General features: G+C 43.0%; 1 protein-coding gene across 26 annotated transcripts in view; it reads right to left on the bottom strand.

The window, feature by feature from the left end:
• NRXN3 (neurexin 3) overlaps positions 1-24,741 on the bottom strand; it is a 1,041,771-nt gene that overhangs the window by 869,817 nt on the left and 147,213 nt on the right. The gene's annotated exons all lie outside the window — the stretch shown is intronic.

Below are 24,741 nucleotides of genomic sequence, written 5' to 3'. Positions count from 1 at the left end.
ACAGTCCTTGTTCCAAAGAACATGTAACTGAAAAAGCAGGACACTGCCAATATCCACACAAAGGACAGTGCATACCAGCATGATGCATTTTCTGTACAGTGGCTTCTTTTTCCTTCATTAATTCATCCTTGTTATGAATAGTAATCAACTGGAATAACAATAAAACTCAGCGGCAACGTGATTGTCTCCTCTACTCATAGATTTACTTTTAAAATGATTATCCCTTGCAAATGGCTTACACACCTCTGCCACGTAGGTACAATACCTCCTACTTTCAGGTGTATCCATACTTGTTCAGGCAATTTCTGATGCAAAATTGTTGTGCTCTGTCTGGACCTCACTAACAACAATGGGCAAGAGGGGATATGCAGGTAACAGTGTCAAATATTTCTTAAGGTGATGGCCAAAAACACAACATGCCCAAACACAATCTGTGACTGATGTAACTATTGGAAACCGTGCCCCAGATGACCCATCCACAGCTCCAAACCAATAGTATAGCCTGTGCTTGGATCCATAAACTCAGTCTCAGCTGCATATTTACCATCCATGCAATCTCTGATGCCATTTAAAAGGCTCTAAGCCCCAGTGAAACTTTCACATCTCATCACTTTGTCAACTTCAGAAGAATGTTTTAGAACTCACACCTTGTGAGCTCCTCTGCAATCCAAACCTCAGCAATTTCTCACACACAGCAAAGTCCAGAATTACTAACTCCCAAAACTACCACCGATTTCTAGCAAATTACTGGCATGAAGTAACTCAAATCATTCTCCTGAATCATCATCTCTTCTTACAGGTTCGCAAAACTTTGCTCAAAAGCAGCACTGGAGTTACTTAATCCTAAGGAAGCTAACACAAAAGAGAGATAGGAATGCAAGAAAAGGGGAGAGAAAGAAATAAACAGGGGGCAGACAGCACTTGAAAATTATCATGGACAAAGGACAGTCTCAAACAAGGAGTAATTCAACCGTGTCGAACACCTTTTCTCCTAACCAGACAAGGACACCCTCATCAGCTGGGGAGAAAACACATAGCCAAAAGCAGTTCAGAGATAGCAGAAGGTTAAGACACCAAAGCAGTCAAAACAGCTGCAGGTATTTGCGCATCTTTGGCCAAGTACATCACATTATATAAAGAAAAGTGGCCTTCAAAGAACTATGCATCACTTCAAAACAGTGAATTCCCTTCACTCTTACCATAAACTTGTGAAAAAAAGAACTCCAAAAAGCAAATCTCAAGTACTTTGCCTGTGTCCTTTCATACTGATTAGATAAAACAGCAAAACTAATGAACTCAGATAAATTTTTATTCTTAAGGTCAGTGGAGCCACAAGATTTTACTTCTAGCATCCTTTAGGAGTTTCTTACTATTTTGCCTATTGTCACATCCCTGAACTCTGTGCAGGTTACTCCACCTTCTTTTGTTATCTGTCTATAACTGACATAAACTGTATTTCCTTCTCCTTTTACTCTTGCATAGCACTGACAAGCATCAGCAGAGCTCTGTGGGCACCTCAGACAGGAACAGAAAGGAAATGCTTAGGGTAGAGTTGCACTGGCAGAAACACGTGTACCATTGAACTCAAAACATCAGGAGAAGGCATACATAAAGACTGACAAATGTCAACAGAGATGCAAGTAATTGGATTTGCAGAACCTGTACCTGGCCAACAGCAGATACTAAATGAATTTTATCGAGGATTCACCAAAATCTCATGGAAATTAAAAGGAGAGGGAAGACATGTCATCTATCACACTTCTAGTCCTGCACCCTGTCAGGCTAGGCACCTGTCAGAGAGTTAAAAAAGCTGTTATTTCCTTCAGATAGCTTAGTCTGTCAGTAACATGTTTTGGGACATCTGGTCTGTTTCTGATAATAAGCACAAAAAGACTGATCAATCTCCTTGCAAGCCATGGGGAGCAGTAACAGGAACCAGCCTAAGTCTTCTTACCACTACAGAGAAAACCAAAATTCAAAGGAGTTGAGCAGTTCCTGCCGAAGGGCAGAAGGCAACAGATGAAGAGAAGGATGAGCCCTGCAAAGACAGCCTGCTTCTCTCATGGCTACCAGACATGCTGGAGCAGATGCTGAGGAGCACACAGCTGCTGGCAAGGGCCACCTGGTTGTAGCAGCAGGCCACTTAGTCTCCGCATGTGCGCTGAACTCAGCCCCAGCAGTGGCCATCCTGGCTTTCCCAGGCAGTGCTGGGGATACAGAGCTGCTGTGAAGGCCCCAGCACACCCTGCTCCATGGAGTTCTCACACTGGCTGAAGACTCTGCCCTACTTTTGTTCCACAAACTCAGGAGCCCTGAAGACACAGGCAGCCCTCCATACACAATCACAAGTTTTGCACTCATACAATACAATCATTAAGTCTGTGCCAATTAGATAATATGATGTCGAAAGCAAGAGTTCAGAGATGAACGATATGAAGGATGAATAGGCTGAAGGGACTGAATTATAAACATTAATCATGAAGTCTTTTTATTGCTTCTTGCTTAAATTTATCTTGAAAAAGGGATTACATAAGCCAATAGCAATATTTTTTCAGGGTACAACTCTGACTTTCATGTCCAAAATTACAGACTCAAGTTCTCAGAACTGCCCCTGCAGAATTATTACAGCTCTGTATGGAAAAGACAATTGAATAGCTTAGAAGTGACTTATGCTGGCAATTACTGTGACTATTAGGAGAACTACTTGCCCACTCTGCCCATGAAAATCCAAATATTGACCTAAAAATTATTCAGTTATTGTATAGCAAGACAACATCCCCACCCATTTATTTAGCTTCAACTACACCCTTCATTAGAGGTTCTGAAAGGAATAAAATATTAAAATATATACTTGTGTTGCAAACTCAGCCTCCTTTGAACATGCCTCTTCATGTTGAGCAAAAGAGACCACAAACCAAACAGATTTCACTGGTCAGGAGGGTAAATGATTATCCCTTATTGTCCAAAGTTTAACACAAACTCATATTTTTTTCTAATAAAAAAGTTTTTGTAGAAATTGATTGCAGTGGGAAAGGGACCTTTTTTGCTTTTGAAATTCATCACTGGTTTAAAGAAGCAGCAAAGATAATAGCATTTGTGTCAAGCAATGATTTAAATATTCCAAGCCAAATCTCCATCTGCATGTGCTCAATGAAATGAACAACACTGATTTACACAGTGGAGTCTTTGGTCCACAGGTTTGATTATCAATAGCAGTTGATCCTGTATTGCCGCATGCTAAACTACAGATAAAAGAACTGGCCTGTTGTTAATCAAAGATCCTACAGAGATACAAAGCACTGACGCTGCATGGCTGCTTAAAATCAAGCCATTCAACTGCGTCTGGAGCATTCCCTTTCTCTCACACAACACCTCACATAACACTGACTGGATCTATGAAACAAGGTCGTGCTCAACTCGCTCCTCACACCGCACTGAGCTGAGAAGTAAAACCACAGACGTGGCCAGAGCTGTGCTGGTGTGAATGCGACTCTTGAGGAGAGAAGGGCCTCATGATTTTTTCCCTCTTTCTCCTTACAGCATGTTAAATTGATCCAGGAAGCAGTTCATCTGAATAAAATACTTTACCAACAATTTGATTTAAACAAACAGTTGCTGGCAAATCCCTCATCTCCAGTGGCATGCAAGTGTCTCGAATCACAAAAGGCAGGGAAACTGAAATTGAAAATTGATCTCACTGTGGCCACATAGACTGGAAGAGTGATTTCCTAGCTGCGATTTTAAATAACTCTTTCTTCTCTCCCCCCTCCTTCCTGCCCATATATATTCACATTTCTTCCCCCATCTTCTCCATCTTTTGTTGAACAGGAACAAAGACTTCTACCACCTCTCTTCTCTTTCCCCAGCCTTCTCATCAATATTCTATTACCAAACAGAGCTTTAGCTCTTTTTTTTTCTTCTTTAAATCAATAAAAAGCAAAGCAATGAGAGGGAAAAATTAAAATCCTCAGCAGATAAAGAAAAGGGCCTTTATAAAAAAGCTAATCACTGCTAAACACTGGCAGCTCACTGGAGTGGCACACAGAGCTCCTACTAAAATCCATTTGGTCCCACACTGACATAAAGGTAAGCTACCTGAGCCTGTCTGCCAAAGACAACTGAGGCAGGAGAGAAAAAGGCGAATAAAGCTTTCAGGATTGGTCTTCACAGGTGGTTGCCATCTGAACCCTATGATCTGGAAGAGCAAGGGTAACACCTGGTCCTCTGGGTAAGGGTGGCACTGGGGAAGCCCCCAAGTCCCTCTCACCAAGACCTACCCCAACTCCCAGCCAGAGGAAGGGGCAGCCAAGCATCTTTATAGCTTTTCTCATATGGAAGTGCTCCTGCTCCTCTCACAGACCTAAGCCTTCCCTCCCTGGCACACACAATGCAGGCAGGGCTAGGTGTGCTGCTATGTATATATACACAGCTAAATTATGCAGAGAGGATATGCCATACCTAATATTTTCAGATGTATTCTCACAAACATTACTGAAAAGACCCTGAAATTATTTAGAACAACAATGTGAGGGGGAAAAGCAAATTTCCTTGAGATTTCCAGCCTGACTTCATATGCCCCTAAATATAGGTAAGCACCAGACAAATACACTGGCCCAAATGCTAAAGCTACTTAACACTCAGGTTTTGTAATTTACTTCACTTTCCCTGACTCCCCCTGGTCCCCAGTTTGGCTGCAAGCCTCAAAAGATGCATCTTAATTACAGCCATTTCATGAGGAAGGCCACCAACTTAGAGGGAATGGACACGGAGGAAGACTGATTTAACTCTTTTAATTCTGCTTATTCATCTTGCCACACACTCCTTGTAAAACAGCAAAGTTCAAATGGAATAATTTTTTTTTTTTTTTTTTACTATTTTATTTTTGTCCTAAAGGTAAGCAAATTCTGTTAGCCAATGCAAAGGACAAGGAGAGACCAACAAAATAATTTGGGTGGCCGATGCAAGACTGATGACAAGAAACAGCATTTTTGTTATATCATATCCCTTTCCTATTATTGCTAGTCTTCTTCATGATCAAAGTATCTTTCAAGAGAGACAGCTGGACAGAGACACTGCATGGTGGTGGAATGAAACAGCAGAAAACAGTCCCCACAGTCAGCAGTGCATTTTTTTTCCAGGAATAGTATTTAGAAATAGAAAGTAAAGTCAATTCAATACTAGAGCAAAAGAATACCAAACTACTCAGTTTTGCCTCAAACTGGCTTTACTTCTTTGGGCAGCATATGTTGTTCCTCTTCTGCCTATTAACAAGCTCAATTTATAGCTCTTATACCAGGAACCTGCTAAAGCACAGATGAGACACCTCCATGCGCTGTCTCATCTGAGAGCCCTAGAGAGCATTGGGCTGCACAGTTTCTGACAGAGAGGACACAAGAGTATCACTATCATCTTCTAGGTCTTTGGTTGGTATCTGACATCCCACAAAGTGGAGTAAAAAGCAGCTTATAGGTGGCTTCCCATATTCTTTTCCAACTTTACCTCCCCCTCTGAGAATTGCACAAAATCTGAATTCTTATCACACACGGAAATACCTGCCCACACTCTGTCAGCAAGCAACAAGCTGAATGGAGAAATCTCCTGTTCTAGACCACCAAGGAGGAGAAAAGAAGCAGCAACAGAATTGCTCCTAACAGGCAACACGATAGCATGTCCATCCTCAGGAAGATGACCGTAAGACAAAACCTGCTCAAACTAAATTCCATCATCATTCTCAATTATCATTCACAAAAAAAAAATTACAAACATCCTTACAATTAGAAGAGAACCTATTCCATCATTGCCTTTAAGCAGCCTAAAAATCTTCAGGGGACAGAACAGCAAGTCAAACAGGAGAGCTCTGAATATAATGTATGTATCAGCAGGATAAGACTCGGGTGACTCGGGAGAGAGCACTCCTCCTGATAAAGTGCCACAAATCACCTACAGAGCAGTGTGATGTTACAGGAGATGGCTTCTGCATTCCTGTTGAAAGGTCCTCAAGCATTTACAATGAAGAAACGCTTCTCCTTCCATACTGCTCCACATTGCACAGTGTGTTCTTTCCACTTGGTGGTGACATGGTCTTTCAGGTATGAAAAGATGACTCCTGCATAAATGCCTTGAAAAACAGTTTGGAACTGTGTGTCATAGAGGAAAAAAATACTGCAATCCCAAATTCTTGCTTTAAAATATGCAGTGAATTTGATACATTTACCTGGGACAAAGAGATAAGAAGGGGCACAAGGACTTGGGGGGAATGTAATTACTTCACCCAGTGTTTCTAACTCAGATCAACAAAGCCAGAACAGTAGTGAGTTTAAAATCTTGCCCAATCCCTGTAATGAAGAAATACCCTGATTGTTTCTCTTGCATTCTCCCCACTTCACAGCTACTTGTGATGACAAAGTTAGGACACTCTAAACACAGGAATTACTGGGTAAACCTCAGCACAGAAAAAAAATATATAAATATATGAGCTGGAAAAGTCAGGCAGTGTTAACCAATGGTGAGGGCTACAGAGCTATAACGGTGTCCTCAAATAATGGCTTACACCCCTCTTACTTATTAGAGGCATTTCATGCTGTTCAGCAGCCCCACCAGTAAACTGTCGCACATCCTTAACTCTAGCACAAGACTGCTGTCTTGACAACTGCTGATGGCCTTCACGAAAGATGTCCACAGCCATGCTGACACCTAAGAGGCTCTCAGGAAGACACACTGGAGCTTTGCTCACAAAACTGCTTTCTTACAGAGCAAGCAAGTCTGGTCTCAAGAGCAGATGTGAGCCCATATTTAGGAGAGTGACTGAATATTCAGAAATGGCTTCCCCCAAAAATACACTGCAAAGAACAGTCAGGCGTGGGCAGAGGGTATGAATTTGATAGCAGAGAATATCCGCTAGAACAAATCCTTCTGGATCCATGCTAACAGGACTACAGCTCTACAGGAACAACCCACAGCATGCAGCTCAGCACACAAAAACTTGTAGATTAGTTAGCAGTGGGCAGCCCGTCCAACACCTCCAGGAATACCAACAGTATGTGTGACCCAGCCTATGCTGGGAAACAGAAATAGGAGTCATAAGATGCCATAGGAATCCCAAGATGACAGGCTGGATCCATGAGTACAGCCCCAAGAGCAAGACAGCAAAGAGCACTCAAAGATTGTAAATAACAACACACAGAAAATAAATTAACAACCTGACACATTCAAGAGAGGAAAAATATAACAGAAAACAAAATTTCACACTGTACAATTCCCAAAAAGCAGCTATAGGGAAAAAAACTTGCTTAAAGGAGGAGGACTGAATGGAGCTAAACACCTTAAGGGTTCTTCTGTTTCACACAACTTTAAAAAAAAACATCTCTTTCATGAAGTCAGAATAAGGTCTGTCTCCCTATTCCAATGAAAGGGAAACAGAGATTCAAATGCTCTTGTCTGTGAGCGGGTGGAAGCTGCCAAGGAATGACGTGTTGTCTATATTTTTCCTGCTGAACAAGGATCCATCAAACCAATCAGATTAAAGGTGTCCAAAGGTCCGGAAACCCAGTGCGCCAAGATGAAAGGCCCTGAAAGCAGCACTCATCTCCCTGAGTTTCCAAACTCCATGGGTAAGCAAGAGAAAAAAGGGGCCAGTAACCATGGGTAACCACTTACAGGTTAATCTCAGATGGGGAGCGGAAAACGCTTCTCAAGATTAATAGCTAAAGTACTCGGGGATTAGAGATTAGGAGGAGAATCCTGTTTGCTAGAATTAAGAGGGCTGGGTTCACATGAAAATGTCAACCAGTGAATTGCCTCCAGCAAAACAGTGGGTTTTATTATTATAATTATTATTTTATTATCCTCCAATAAATGAAAAACATCAGCAGGAGGGCAGCAAAATCCATCAAAGGTTTAGAAAATAAAATCTCTGAGGAAGGTTAAGGGAATGCAGTCAAGATAGAAATCAGATATTAAAAACAAAAAAAAAAAAAATCAGCCCATGTTATTAGTAACACTGCAGATTATAAGGAATAAAGACTTAAAATATTACCAACTTCACTTTCCAGAATCCATATTGTGTGGTCTGTTTCTTTGCCTTTGGCTCAGCTGGAGTCAGGTGAGCTGCAAGAATGGCAAAACTCACCCCTTTTACATGTGAGAAAAGTACAGTTTGAGCATCTGATGGCTGGCATTTTCCAGAGTGCTCACTAAGAGCTTCTTTTTGACATTCACTCTTGGTTGCTTGTCATTGACACATCATTAAGGCACCTACTGAAAGCGTACAGGAGGGAATAGAAAGAGAACAGGACTATGCTGTATCAGACAGAGCTAATAAAGAGGGAACAGACATTAGTCCAAAGTATCCAAGCAGACATTCAAAATTTTCATTAAGCAGCTTGCCCAAGCTCATTTTCAGTGATGGAGCCAGGAAAAAAGCTGGATCCACCACATCAAAACTCTGAGCTAGGCCCTACTTGATGTGACTACATCCTTGCACAAGTAAGAATGTGTAGTGTGGGAGAGGATTATTAAAAAAATACCCACAGAAAGGTATTTTAGAAGAGCTACACAAATCAAATATTCCTGTTCCTCTTCCCATTTATTCACAAGCCAAGAGCAGCTGGATTAGCTTAGCAGACTTGCCAGCCAGCATATTGACCACCAGCACACAAGGTCAGAAAGGAGAAGCAAGACCGCAACATGGACTTGTAGACAAGGACATATAACTGAGTGACACGCTACTACTGGAAAACATATTCCCCCCTTGGAGCCTAACACCTCAGGCCCTCCGCATAACCAGACCCTCTGTGCAGGCCTGCGTCAAGAATGCCTCATCATAAGGCTTAACATCAGTCTTCTCAAGCACTGAGGAAGAATTGGGAAATCTGATTACTCCAGCACACTTGGCCTTTCAGGTGCACAAGAGCTATAAAATTGCCATACCGATGCACAAAAGAACTTCCTAACTTGAAAGCCCAGGAGGCTGCAGGTTATAATGCCTTTTCCAACAAAAGCCATATAGAGAGCCAAGGGATGTAACAGGAAGGAAAATTGAGCAAGTATTCTTAAACACAGATGTTCTTGGCTGATACATTTAGCTGATACATACTGGGATGGTCCTCAAACTGCTTTAACAGGGAGCTGCAAAACCATCTGCATACCTGACCCTCAAACCACAACCATAGAGAAGAACTAGCTCTACATTTTACTGAGCAAGATCTCAAGGAGGAAGCTTTTTCTGTTGCAGGTCATTTGGAATTTTATTAAACCTGCTGTGTACTTAAAAAAAAAATAAATTCTAAACCCAACCCTTGCTCTGTCCAACACCAGACTGTGTCACTACCAAACTTCCAGGCACCACTGGCAACACACCCCTCAGGGAGCAAAGCTCAGGAGGCTGGGGCCCATCCAGGCAGAGAAATCCCAGTTTCCTATCGCTTATTCCTCCAAATGAACCCTGGTCCTTTGGGGCTCCCAAGGCCAGTAGAGCAGCAGGTGGAGATTAAGCCAATTCATGGGGAAAGTGCAAGCACAGCACAGGTGGACTGAATTTATACACACAGACAGAACTTCATTAACACACTAGAAGCACCACTGCCTCCTCCCACCTCGCCTGCAGCTGTGTCTCCTCCTTTCCCCTGCTATTCTTGGAAACTAGATGACTCACCTTCCTGATGAAACCAAGTCTAGTTGGCTCTGGGCCCTGACCCTTTTTTGTACAGCAAAGGCCAGAAGCTAGAATTTTTAAACTCTTTTCCTCCGCACTTGGGTAAGCCAACCACGTCTGCACAGGATGATGGCAGTGCCAACTGCCTAGCACCAGCAGCGTTTCTGTGTGAGCAAGGAATGATAACAAAGAATTTAAGGGGCTCTGTATCAGGTTCAGAGTCTTCACTGTGAATAGCAGACACTTAGGGGTAACTAGGTCTAGGAGGAAGCAAATTTAAGATGAACCTGTACTGCAGTGAAGTAGAAAGAAAAAGCCAATGTGTGGCATACATAAATGACCAAGGCACACAAAAGGCCCTCCCAGTAGTAATATATGGCAACTCCTACCTCAAACACTCATTCTGGGCACCATAACTTAAGGGGTAAGAAAGAAAAATACTGTGGAGAATCAGGAAATTGCTAGCTTAAAAAACAAACAATCCCCAAAAGCAAGCAGTGAAGTTGAGGAGATGTGATGGATGTGTGCATTCATAGGGAAAAGGAATATTGAACCGGAAAGGGTACGCTCCACTGCTGACAGGAGAAACAAAACAATTACTTAAAAACTTCAGTTTACCAACATGATGATGCTACCTCACAAATAATGCCACATTCTCCTCTCTTGTTCTGCTGTCACACCTATTTCTGTCCCACCCCTACAGGTACAGCCTCCCTGCTGCCACACACTGCCATTGAGTCATGTTTCTATTATCCAATGTGCCCCTGTACAACAGTACTCAGCCTTACCTGTGCCCCTTTCCTTCCTTCACACACTCATTCCCCTCATTCCTTGCAAAACTGATCTTTAGTACAGATTAGACATGAAGGTCTCCACTACAAGAGTCTACTTTTCCCACAAAAATACTGTTTTTAAACGCCAAAATTGACTCTGTGATCTACTGTACAGGTGCTGACAGCCAAGACAGCTTTGCTCCCCTTGAGCCACCACAACATAGGGAGAACATAGGATCACCTTCTGATTGAGGCTCATTCTGATCTAGGTTAAAGATCCATTCTTGGAAATTAACAGCTTCAAAGTAGTTGTGAAGACACAACTACTAGCACTGAGTCTTCAACGGGAAATATAAGGTTTAGTATCAAAGTACATTGGAGCTCTGGAGAAAATGTTCCACAGACCATCTCACAGCTCATATTAAACTGAAAACTGATGCTGGACAATGGTGTGAATAATATTATGCTCTCATTTAATAACACAAGCATGTAGTACTACAATGCCATCACTCACTGGCCTAAAGATGCTAATCATCACCAAAAACCTGAGTTGCCATTGCCCACTGGCACAGTAGTGACAGACAAAGCGCCAGCACACAGGGCAGCAGCAAAGGTCCATTCGCTGGCAAAGGTAGCCATGTGCTATAAAAAAAAACAAAACACAGAAATGTTACTGTGAGTGGGGAGCTGCCCTGTCCACTATAATCACATCATTTGGCAAGAGCAAGAAAGCTAGGAAAATGTAAACCAGAACCTGACAAGAATAAACAAAGTATAAAAGAAAAATACCAAAACCTCTCCCTTCAGTTGAAATCATCTAAAAGACAAAAGCAGTAGGCAGCAGTGCTCAGTGTGTTTGGCTGAGAAGAAAGTTATTTACAGCAAGGTCTGGCCTCTCCCTGCCACCATGTAATTCCAGACAATTGCACTTTCAAATAGGTCTTTTTGGAGAAAATCAACAGTGGCTTTGCTTTCAACCTAGTGGAAAATGAAGCCCTGCAAATGCATAAAGCAGCAGCAGAAAGAGCATTGTGCACACTGGGACATGCTGTCAGGTGGAGGTCAGTAGGCTTAGTACTAAAGCTTTGCAGCCCCCCTCCACTTTTTCCATTCTTATATTACACACACACTGGATTTCCTGTAACCAATGATGCATATAAAATACCGTGGCAGTGATAAATTTCCATAAGTTGAGTCCTACTGCCTACATCAGTCCTGTCTGTCCAGGTCCAAGGAGAATTGACATCTCCAAGGCTCAACAAAGCTGTAAGCTTCCTGCACAAGGCCCTCTGGCATGGGGTATGCAAACAGTCTTGTGAGGCATACACACCTGCCTCCAAAGGATTGTCCCAAAATTTACCACTGACTACACCTCACAGAATTACACCCTGAAGCCACATTCAGCGAACACCAACATATGCCTAGGTGTCTACAAGGCTCTTTCCCAAGCCTGAAGTGACCAGTCCTGCCCTGCTCAGTGTATTTGCAGCTCTCTGCTTCTATAGAAATACTGTCCCACTAGAGCCTTGTCATTCAAAGGCAGCAGAAATGAGCTTTTGAATGTTTTATGTAATTGACAGTATACAGAATACTGTAGCACATTAACCCTGATACAGTTAATCCAAATATTGCTGACCTCAGAAAAACTTTAGGAGGGTGACTACTGAAAGCAAAAATATTATTAAATGCCTATGTATGACTTCAAGAGAGGGCTGGAGACAGCATCATTTTCAGTCCTGGGGACTACAGCCAGACTCCATATACCCTATCACCCCAAGCTGTTAGTGGGCTTCATCCTGTCTCCCAAGCCCACATACCAACGTACAGCACAAGCCCTAGCATCCATTTCAGACAAGAGGCCTAGGAGAAACTTGTCCAGACACCATCCCCTGGGCAAGTTGGAGGGATGGAATGTAGAAGGTAAAGCTAGGCTCTGAAACATTTCAAAGTAGCTCAGGCATCATTGCACTGTGAACACAGAAAAAGGAGAAAAGTTAATTCCCACTGCAGAGTCCAGCAGGAAGAATTATTATCTAACATCTTCCTTGGTTTAAGACACGGGAAAATCACAAGAGACAAACTGGAACTAGTAACTCTAAACCAAGTTAAGCCTATGTCCTGGGTTCAGCAGTAGCAGTCATGTTTTTTTTTGGTTTTTTTTTTCCTTTGTGCTAGCTGGTGCAGTGCTGTGTTTTGACTTCCAGCCTGAGAACAGTGTTGGTGAAGTCGATGTTTTCAGTTGTTGCTAAGTGATGTTTACCCTGACCAAGGACTTTGTGAGGCTCATGCTCTGCCAGGGAGGAGGGGAAGCCGGGAGGAAGCAGAGATGGGGCGCCTGACTCGGGCTAGCCAGGGAGGTATTCCATACCACAGCACGTCATGCCCGGGGTGGGGGGTAACTGGGAGTTACCCAGAAGGACACGGGCTTCCGGGTGGAACTCGTCTTCTCTGCCGGTGGTATCATATTCTCTTCCCTTGTTATTTTCCCTTATCATTGTTGTAGTTGATAGTAGCGGTGGTGATTTGTGTACATTGGTTGCTGGACTGTTCTTGTCTCAACCCGTGGGAGTTGCACTCTTTCGATCCTCCTCCCCGTTCCTCCGGGAGTGGGGGAGAACCCCGGTGGGGGGGGACATGGACCTCGATTGTTGTCAGCTCGGCACCACTCACTGGGAGTGAGTGAACAAGTTACCTGACTGGGTTTAAACCACGACAGCCTATGACAGACGTGAACAAGTCTTCTTGTTTAGGAACACTGGAGCATAGCTTTGGAAGCTTTCACCTGGGTCAGAGTCCAGGTTCTGCAATGCATCCAACTGTACATTTCAACAGTCATGTAGCTCAGGCTTCTCTGGACGCCTATTCCACTCATGCCCAAACATCCTGGGCCATGGAACACTTCCAACAACTTACAGCAAACTGCTCCCAAGAAACTGCAGCCTGTCACAGCAGACACTAAGGACACCACCTCCCACCTCTCTCAGGCAGAGAATATGTTAAAAAGAAGTCCCCTATAATCTTCTGAAACAAACCATGCCTGTTTCCACAGCAGAGGGTAATAAAGAAACAAAACCAAAACCAAACCAACCAAACTAAAAAAAAAAACAACCCCACAAAAAAACAAAACCACAAAACAAACAAACAAACAAACAAAAAACCCCAAACAAATCCAAAAACCCAAACCACACACACACAAAGTCTGACAATCTGACCAGAAGAAATTGAATTTTCTCTCCCCATATCTGGCAATTGCCTTAATCCTGACACCATGAAGGGGACATGAAATCAGGCATCCGGGATAACACAATGACAATGGGAGTGCCGACAGGCCTGTTGCAGCCAACAGGTTATCTCTATCCGAATCTAATCTGCGCTGTTCCAGAGAAAGAGAGAAAAGTTAACAGCCAGAAGCCTATTTGCACAAAGGTGGAAGAAATTCCCTGTCCTTTCTAGACAGCTGAACCAGTAAAGCCCCTTTATAGGATCAAGCACAGACCTACTGACTGCAGAGCCCTAGAAACCCTTTTCCCACTGCTGACGCAGGTCTCCACAAACTGCAAAGCACCCATAGCCAGCAATGACTGTCCACTGGTTATTTCTGCTGCAGTGTAGAGGACAAAATAATTCAACACAACGTAGTAAATGCAAAAGTGGTTTCAAGAGGCAACAAATATTGTAGCCTCTAAGGAAGTAGAGATTAAATACAACTAAAAAAAGAAACAATCAGCAATTGCATCATCAATTCAGACTCACCAGCTGTTTCAACATCACTTTACACAGTAAGTTAAGACTTCACAGAAGCAGCAGGGAGGAAAATTCAGGATCTTCAAAAGTATGCAACTCTGCCAGCCACACACTGGAGGAAGCACCACTTCTTTTAGGGTTTTTTTAGCTCTTTAAAAGACCTCAGACTTGACGTACATAACCTAGCTTTCCTGACAGCCTCCACTAGAGGACTTCTCTTCCCAGGAGCCATTAAATACACCATTAATCAGATTATAAAGGGATAGGTATTTCAAAGGAAGCCCTCTTCTTCCACCCAGAGTCTCATGCAGGTGGAAGTGGTACTAAAATAAATAACAATACACCCTACACATGCATTTATCCTTCCTGAACATGGAATGCATGAGTTCATTAACTGACACACCCCCTGCATTTTGTGTGATTTACAAAAACAACCAACAGCATAACAAAGGGAATTTGACACTATATAATGAGCAAGGTGTGAACAGCACTGGGAAAGAGTGCCAGGCCCCTCAGACAGCAACAGATCTCCCCTGCACTTGTTTGGGCAGGTTTCTGATCCATTCCTGCCCCCTCCTCTTGCCCCCAAGCGTCTGATTTCTTATCAGCATCACTGCTAGTACAGCAGAGCCACCCCCCAGCCCCCAGCACTCTGAAACAAGTGAGCAAAAGAGCACGGTCCCCAGGGGAATAGCCTGGGGCTTTATCTCCTGAGCCACACCATCTCCTGAAGCCCGTGCACAAATGAGATAACATCCTGCCTCATCTGAAGGGTGCCTCTTTTAATCTGATGATTAAATATCCTCAAAATTATTATTCAGAGAAGGCGTTTTAAGATAAATTAATTTAAAACACAATTTATGGCCATAGACTGAACCACTACATCGCTGTGCACATAGTAAAGCACTGCTCCATCTTGATGCCTTGTTTCCCTCCTAAACAAAGACACAGGGACTCTCTTCACATGCTTCTCATAACATTGCTTCTTCCACCATGCCTCTCAGCACATTGCACACAACTATTTCTAGAAGTAAAGGGTATAGATATGTAATTAAGTATCTAATGCATCATCATGGACAGAGGACCAAAATTCTGTCTTAGATAGTGGTAAAGCAATGACATTTACAGCATTCAGAAATGCACCTGACCAGCTTGGTACACCAAGCTACATAAGCCTGAAATACTATGAACTGAAAATGAGCAAGCGCAGCAATGAATAGAATACTCTTTTTAAGAAGTTTCTGGCAAGCGAGTAGAGGGACTCATAACTTTCAAGGCTAGAAATCAAATCACAAGCACTATCCCTGCATCCCCCTCTCCGGCTCCCCCTTCTCCAAAGGAAACATCCAGCAATACTGCCCAAATGTTACATTTGAATTTTATTCAGTGTCCAGATAATCACCAAACTTACTGTTTTTACAGAAAGCTAAAAACCTTAATGGTCTGAATCATCAGAGCATTACTTAGCTCTGATGCTAGCATAAGTCTAATGCTTTTAGCAGTTGCAGTGGTGGAAAAAAATCAGTGATGGGAACTGCAAAACTGAATGGCCTTAAGTGTCTTTGACAACTGTTATCTCTGTTCTAGGGGAACACATACAGAAACACAAAGATGCAGGAAAAGCTTCTCTCAAGATGCACTGCAAGTTAAAGAGATGTGAACAAAACCATCAGGGCTCTGGACTCCAAGTCACACCTACAAGATCAGTTAAAAAAGTTCTCCTTTGTCAATGCTGTCCAAAATATCCACTCAGAGTGGTTGCTTTCCTTCCCTTTCCCACTACATCTGACCCATCTGGAAAACAGTCCCTTGCTGCCTCAATACTGGCACCCACTTTGGATATCCATGATTAACACTGGAGATAAAAATTCCTAATACAACAGAAAAAAAGTCTCCCCACCCTACACTACTAATGCAGCTAAGACACAAATAGCGATCTGCATCTCACCCTGCTGCTTCCATTCCTGTAAGATACCCATACATATATCATGGTCTTTTGCATCCAACTCAACAACTAAACAAGGTCCAGACTTCCGGTAAACTATGGTCATAGTAGTACATGAGCAGCACTTCTGCTGAAGCTATGTGCTTATATCTGGCTGGGCATATCCCTATATCCCAGCTGTGACAGAAGGTCATAGAATCATAGAATGAATAATAGAATGGTTAGGGTTGGAAAGGACCTTTAGATCATCTAGTTCCAACCCCCCTGCCATGGGCAGGGACACCTCACACTAAACCATCTCACCCAAGGCTTCGTCCAACCTGGTTGAGCACTGCCACGGATGGAGCATTCACAACCTCCCTTGACAACCTATTCCAGTGCCTCACCACCCTAACAGGAAGGAATTTCCTCCTTATATCCAATCTAAACTTCCCCTGTTTAAGTTTTAACCCGTTACCCCTTGTTATCATGCAAGATACTTGCTTTTCACATTTCTTTTCTTTAGGATGCAGGCTAGAAAGCATTTTTTGTGACACTTAAGCCCACCAGTGGTGGATAAGGAGGGGTCACTTCACTTGGCAATAATAGGTCTAGATCCTGTTAAGCCTGCCAGATAATACATGGACAGAAGGAAGAGACTCTCAAACAGCATTTAGATCAAAAGGTGCAGAATCGACCATGGAAAAGCTCACTCAGCTCTAGTTTCCAAGCAGAGGACTCTCTCCTCACACATATTTGCTACATGCTGCCTTGTTAAAACTTGACTTAGAAAGCAATAGTAATGGGATTTCTCTCTCTTCCCTTGGAAAAGTTTATGAAAGTGCAAAAAATGTTAATAAAGTGAAAAATTTTCTTTCAATTTCTCCTCTGCATAATTTCACTTAGGAACGGATGCAGAATCCCTCTAAATTCTCTGAAGAAATTGAATAATAGCTAGTACGGGTAAGTTTCTATTTTTCATATGCTTATAGGGAAAAATATGCTCTAGGGAAAAATTGCTTTTGAGTAATCATCCAACATGCCTTTTTTTAAAGTATAAAATGAGTGCAGACATTTCTGGATTATTTTTTTTTTAGCGCAGAAATGAGGCACAACTCAAAACTGAATCCAAGTACCTATGAATATTTACCAAGTACCTATGAATATTTACCAAATACCTATGAATATTTACCAAATACATGCCACTACTGTGTTTAGCCACTGGAGTATGCATACATGAGGTGGTTTTGAGCTCGTATTAACTTTGGTAACAGCGAATCCCGCACTGTTTTAAAAAGCCTCCCCCTAAACCAGTCACCTTCTCATACAATAAACCATGAGATAAAGGCAGAGCAGAGGAGTCAGGAGCCTTTAGTATCCACACAACAAACTTTTATCAGAAATGAGAACATGCCACTTACAAATGCATGACTCAGGTTTCCTCATAAACAAAGTTCAAAGGAGAATGGGGCAAGAAGAGCCCTAATACAATATTAATTATTATCAAAATTTTAATTACACCCAAGCAAAGGCTTTACAAATTATGACTCTTCCTGCAATCACATCTTGAGCTCTTGTACAACATTGTTGGGTTTGCCTTCCATATATCATCCTACTCTAAATTTTTATCTTATATATATTTATTCCTTCTGCAGAGTAAATGCAATCCAGGAAATAAAGTACTTTTTTTTTTTTCTTTCCTGACTGAAATCAATGCTTGCAAGGAGGAAAAGTTTTGTCTCATCTGTGGAAAAGTTGCAACAGCAGAGAGATGAGCCAGTCTATTTCTCTAAATGATAAAGGACTGGTGATGCACCCCTATCCCTGACAAGTGTTTGCAGAAATTAATTTCCTTCAGAAACAATTCAAAGCAATAATCAAAGGACTTCTCTCACTTTATTTGCAAATGCCTTAGGATTCATTCCCCAATTTGGGGTTGGAAGCAAGATTTTAATTTTTTTTTTTTGGGGGGTGGGGGATGAATTCAGAAGTGATCTTAGAGCATGGCTGGTTGAGATGTCCACAGAACAAATACTCAGGAAGAGAGACACCATCCACCCTCCAAGCTTATCCAAACCATAATGCTTCTTAGTCCTTAAAATAATAACTAAATAAAAAATGAAGATATTTTTGCTCACACTAATAACATTTCTCATAGCTATCAGATTAGAAGAACTCTACACCCATAGAAGAAAAGAGTTCACCTTCAAGAGTCACTACCTATTTATAAAATCCTAAATATAACTCTGGTATCATAATCACATTTCGTTTCCAATAATAATGGTTTAGCTACAACAGATTTTTCTGTAACATGTCAAATATATACATTTTTCTCCTTTATTACATGTATAAGCTATCTAAAAACTAATACATGTAATTGATTACACTGATTCCTCTGGGTTGTAAGGTTTGTTGAGGACTTTGAATAGGTAGATAAGTTGAGAGTCATTTGTTTGTTAATACCACTATGATTTGCAGTTTCCTGCCCCCCACATTTAATCTCAGACTGCTCTGCATACTACATTACATTACCTTGCAACATATTTGTGAAATATAGCATCTTGTTGTCATGACTCCCACATTACATGCAGGAGTCAAGAGACTTGCCCGAGACTGCAGGCTCAGTCAGCAGAATTGCTTTGCAACTGAAGAACGCCTACATCAGTGGCCTCTGAAGGACCCACATAGATTTTATCTCTACGATGATGGGAGCTTTAGCATTTCTGCAATGTGCGTCAGCAGGCAGATAAATTGAATGCTGGAGATTTTACATCTTACAAGGAAGCAAGCTAGAATTACTTAGCACAAGCCACAGCTTTGAAAGCAAAATTCCCACTTAAGTCAGTGAGGCCAGAATCTCACCTCCGATTGTACTGGGTCTGGCCAAGATGGATTTACTTGTCCCCATAGCATCCCTCATAGTGCTGTGCTTTGTACTGGTAGCTAGAAGGGTGTGGGTAACACACCAGTGTTTTGGCTACTGCTGAGAAATGCTTGCACAGGATCAAGGCTCTCTCCAGCATTCCACCCATCTCACCCCGTGGGCTGGGGGTGGGCAGATATTGGGAGGGGACACAACCAGGACATCTGACCCAAGCTGACCAAAGTTATATTCCATACCATATGATATCTGCTCAGCGATAAAAGCTAAGAGAATGGAGGAGGAAGGGGGGCATTTGTTATTATGATGTTTGTTTCTGGAACAACCACTACATGTACTGAAGTCCTAATTCCTGGGAAGTAGCCGGACATCACCTGCTAAATAGGAAGTAGAGAATAACTCTTTTGTTTTCCTTTGCTTTCACATGCAGCTCTTGCTTTATTAAACTGCCTTTATCTTGACACAAGTTTTCTCCCAAGACAAGAGGAAAACAGGAGGTGCATGCTAACAAAGGGCTGATTACATAGGCTTCCACAAGAGAACAATCCAAAGCAAACTCCAAGGCAGCTTCCTGCATGCTGAGGGGTGGCACCTCTTCTCAGATAAGCAACTGTGAGGCTGTGTCTGGACTAGGAAACTCTGACAACTTCATCAACCACACGTGAGGAAGCCCTGGAGGTTAACTTTGAAAGCTCCCTGTTGGAATCTGCATCTACGACATCACTGTCTATTTTTTTTTTATTCCTTAGGAGAGTAAAATGTGTCTATTCAAACCCATGTCTGTTGCCATTTCAGAACTAATTTAAACAAGCCCTGCCAGTTTGAGGACAGAAGAAATCCCAGAATCCTCCTGGCAGTTCGTTTGCTCTCACTCCTTATGTTAAAGTTACATGCAGATTAGAGATTATTGCATTTAAACAATTCGGGGGGGGGGGGGGGGGGGGGGGTGAATCACAAAAAAAAAAAAAAACAAAAAACACAAAACCCAAAAAACTACAAATAAACAATTGGATCTTGAACAGACAGGTTCTGCTTTAAAGAGGTTATTTGATGAGCTCCTGTTTGAGTACTGCTACTGCATCTGACTGAGTTGCCATGTGATTGGCAGACATATCAAGCACATCTCAGAAGAAAGCTGCAGTCACCAAAGTTCAGAGCAATGTGGTTCCTTATAGCAAAATCTGATAAAGTTGCTGATAAAGGATTTTTGTTCCATCTTGCTTTTTTCTTTTTAAACACTAAATTACGAGTGTGCCATATGTGCCAGACTGCAGGATACTAATTTAGGAGCCACTGTCAATGTTCTAGAGTCAAAGTCTGATGAGCCAGAGAGGACACCATGCTTGCCAGATTTGTGTGCAACACACGTAATCTCTTCTTGGTATTCTAGCCTTCCTTGTTGACTGAATTTAGACACAGATTTTCCCCCCACTTGAGTTACACAGACTTAAGTGAAACATAGGGCAGCACTTAGAACAGAATAGGAATATGCATTGCTTTACACAATTCCCTTCAAACAACACTGGAAATACTGCCTACAACTACAGATGTTAACGGCGTTCATGGGTGGGTAACCTCCAGCTCAGGGTTTTTGCAGAAAGAGCTGAAAATTTCTAGAAGCATTTCCCTCTGAATCAGTAATAAAGTGATCCTCTGCATGGAAATACTCCACTGCAGGAAGCAAACAAGGGTGACTTGTGATCAGCTCTCTAGCCTTTAAGCTATATTGACTGCAATTACTAGAGGCTGTGGTGACACTGAAGCGAATAGCCCTGGAACAGAAGGAGAGTGAGGGCTTTCCCAACATGTATTTTAAAGATCTCATGATCAGCAAAGTTAGTTCAGATATCGTGGCTGCTTTCCAACATCAGTAGTTATTTCCTTTGAAGTTTCAATCAGATGGGAAATTTTATTTCATTCCCGTTCTTAACTGCTTTAGTTGAATTAATGCAATGTTAAATCACAAAACATCAGCTGCAACCTAAATAAATCCTCCTGTCCCCACAATTCTGAAAGCACTTCAGGATCCTTCAAGACAAAAGATGCTTAAGAACAATTGTGGTATGTCCATTAAGGCATCGTTCCAATGAGTACTGCAATTTTTACATTTATTCAATAATAAATTGATTTCTGCCCCAGAGCTGAGTATTCCCTTGTGCCAGGGCTGGTCTCTCATTTCCTCCCTTCATGAAGCAGTGAAAGATTAAACTGCTCTTGGTGCTCAGCTCGGGGCACACAAGTCCTCTAAGGTTAGTCTTTACCATTTTATCATTTGGTTTAATGGTTTATTTTTGTAACATCTTCTTTATTGATGGAGCCCTAGACTTGATTCCCCTCGTTCAGCTCTAGAAGTAAATTCTTACTTCTTTTGAGATCTCAGGGGTCTGTGGAGCAATTCTCAGGTCTCTGTTAGTGAATGGAGGTTAATCTAATAACAGTGATAAGTTGTTAACAGACATACAACAAAAGAAAATACCATTATCACACCTGCCTTATTTCAACACTAGAAAGAAATCTGAAGCATAAAGAAGTTCAAGCACAGCAGTGGAGGGAATTTTCCCCCTCCTCGATCCCCCATTTAATATGTATAATAGCAACCTACCTCCTAATCCTTTCCTCAGAGTCATAATAAGGCAATTTTTCTGGGCTTTCTTCCCTCCTGGTCCTTAACCTGAGATTCCCACAAATGGCCCCTTCATAGGGGACACCTCATTTTGGGCACACCTTGCAGCAACATGCACCTAACCCTGCACCAGGGAGCCAGGAGAGCGGTGCAGACTCTGGACATGTCTTGTAGGCATGCAAGGAGTCACTCATATTTATATTAGACAAGATGCTCCATTCTCCAATATAGCCTGTTGTGCAGGCTGTGAGACACCTAAGAAAACAACGTATGTCAGGGCCAGCTGCCACATTGGAGCAGTGACCCCATCATCCGCTGCAGGAAGGACTGCACACTCTCACATGCATAAGGGCTGTGTCCAGCATCAGCAGTGCCACTCCACTGCAAGTTTCTCGTGTGAAGGGCACTGAACAATAAGAAAGGAAGTTACACCGAGTAGAAGGGAATGACACTTGAAGCCCAAGACCAGTACTTCAAGATATGGGCAATCCAAACTTCATCACTAGTACAACAAGTGTTGCTGCACAGAATAGTCAGGTTTGGTGTCATCATCCCCTCCCCCTTACTTGTCTGAATGTATCATCTGTTTCCTTGGAACAAGCTTTCTCTATCCATAAGAAGTTTGCAAGAGACAGGGAAATTCCTGGGCAGCTTGCATACAGAAGGTGGGCACAGTATTTCCCCACTTTTCACAGTATCACAGTATGCTAGAGATTGGAAGGGACCTCGAAAGATCATCTAGTCCAATCCCCCTGCCGGAGCAGGAACACCTAGATAATGTTACACACGAATGTGTCCAGGCGGGTTTTGAATGTCTCCAGGGAAGGAGACTCCACAACCTCCCTGGGCAGCCTGTTCCAGTGTTCCGTCACCCTCACTGAGAAGAAGTTTCTTCTCAAGTTTAAGTGGAACCTCTTGTGTTCCAGTTTGTACCCATTACCCCTTGTCCTATCATTGGTTGCCACTGAGTAGAGCCTGGCTCCATCCTCGTGACACTCCCCCTTTATATATTTATAGACACTAATAAGGTCACCCCTCAGTCTCCTCTTCTCTAAACTATAGAGACCCAGCTCCCTCAGTCTTTCCTCATAAGGGAGATGCTCCACTCCCTTAATCATCTTTGTTGCCCTGCGCTGGACTCTCTCCAGCAGCTCCCTGTCCTTCTTGAACTGAGGGGCCCAGAACTGGACACAATATTCCAGATGCGGTCTCACCAGGGCAGAGTAGAGGGGAAGGAGGACCTCTCTCGACCTACTAACCACCCCCCTTCTAATACACCCCAGGATGACATTGGCCTTCTTGGCCACAAGGGCACAGTGTTGGCTCATGGTCATCCTGTCGTCCACTAGGACCCCCAGGTCCCTCTCCCCTACACTGCTCTCTAACAGGTCGTTCCCCAACATATACTGGAACCTGGGGTTGTCCCTGCCCAGATGCAGGACTCTACACTTTCCCTTGTTATATTTCATCAAGTTATTCCCTGCCCAACTCTCCAGCCTGTCCAGGTCTCGCTGGATGGCAGCACAGACTTCTGGCGTGTCAGCCACTCCTCCCAGCTTAGTGTCATCAGCAAACTTGCTGATAGTACACTCAATTCCCTCATCTAAATCATTGATGAATATATTAAATAATACTGGTCCCAGTACTGACCCTTGAGGCACTCCACTAGTTACAGGCCTCCAACTAGACTCAGCCCCATAGACCACAACTCTCTGGCTTCTCTCCTTCAGCCAGTTCGCAGTCCACCTCACTACCTGATCCTCCAGACCACACTTCCTCAATTTAGCTGTGAGGATGCTGTGGGAGACTGTGTCAAATACTTTGCTGAAGTCAAGGTAGACCACATCCACTGCTCTGCCATCATCCATCCACCGTGTTATTTCCTCATAAAAGGCTAAGAGATTAATCAAACATGATTTCCCCTTGGTGAAGCCATGTTGACTGCCCCTCATAACCCTCTTATCCTTGATATGCCTTAAGATGGCACCAAGGATAAGGTGTTCCATCACTTTCCCAGAGATGGAGGTGAGGCTGACCGGTCTATAGTTACCCGGGTCCTCCTTCTTGCCCTTTTTGAAGACTGGAGTGACATTTGCTTTCCTCCAGTCCTCAGGCACCTCTCCCGTTTCCCAAGACTTGGTAAAGATGATGGAGAGTGGTCTAGCAATGACTTCCACCAGTTCCCTCAGCACCCGCGGGTGCATCCCATCTGGACCCATGGATTTATGGATGTCCAGATTGCTCAACTGGTCTCTAACCCATTCCTTATCGACTAAGGCAAACTGCTCCGTTGACCTGACTTCATCTAAGGTCTCAGGGGTACAGGGCTCTTCAGGACTGCCTGCAGCAGAGTAGACAGAGACAAAGAAGGCATTCAGTAACTCTGCCATCTCTGTATCTTCTGTCACTAGGGCACCCATTCTGTTCATCAGTGGGCCTACATTGCCTCTGGTGTTAGTTTTATCTGCCATGTATTTGAAAAAGCTCTTTCTGCTGTCCTTGACCCTTCTTGCCAGGTTCAATGCTAAGGAGGCCTTAGTCATCCTAGCTGCCTTCCTACATCCTCTAGCAGCAGCCTTATATTCCTCCCAAGTGGCCAGCCCCTCCTTCCATGACCTGTAAACTCTCCTCTTCCACTTGAGCATACCCAGCAATTCCCTATTTAGCCACGCAGGTCTCTTGGCCCTCTTCCTTGACTTCCTACGTGTCGGGATGCTCCGATCTTGAGCTCGGAAAAAGCAATCCTTGAATGCCAACCAACTATCTTGGGCCCCTTTACCTTCAAACAGCCTTGCCCATGGGATTGCTGGAAAAGGCCAGGGTTTGCCCTGCTAAAGTCCAGGGTTGCAATTCTACTAGCTATTCTACTGGTCCTACCTACCACACAAGATCCTGAATTTCACCATCTCATGGTCGCTGCAATCAAGGAACCCCTCAACCCTTACTGCTTCGACCAGATGCACAAAACACTTTAAATGCACAAAACACTTCAACATCACAGGAAGCAGCAGTGCCTGGTTTTGCCTGCACAGGCAAAATGTACAGTGAAGAATCAGTGAAGTTCTGCAATTTTGATAAGCTCTTCCTGTCCCATTCACTCACAAATGGCAGGAGATCTGCTAGGGTGCTCCAGACAGATGGATT

This window comes from Pezoporus flaviventris, unplaced genomic scaffold (assembly GCF_033815535.1).
Source record: "Pezoporus flaviventris isolate CSIRO_AGI_PZ_B2104156 unplaced genomic scaffold, CSIRO_AGI_Pfla_v1 ptg000036l, whole genome shotgun sequence".
NCBI classification, from domain to species: Eukaryota; Metazoa; Chordata; class Aves; order Psittaciformes; family Psittacidae; genus Pezoporus; species Pezoporus flaviventris.
Note: the sequence above shows the minus strand (reverse complement) of the source record. Positions and strands in the feature narration are given on the sequence as shown.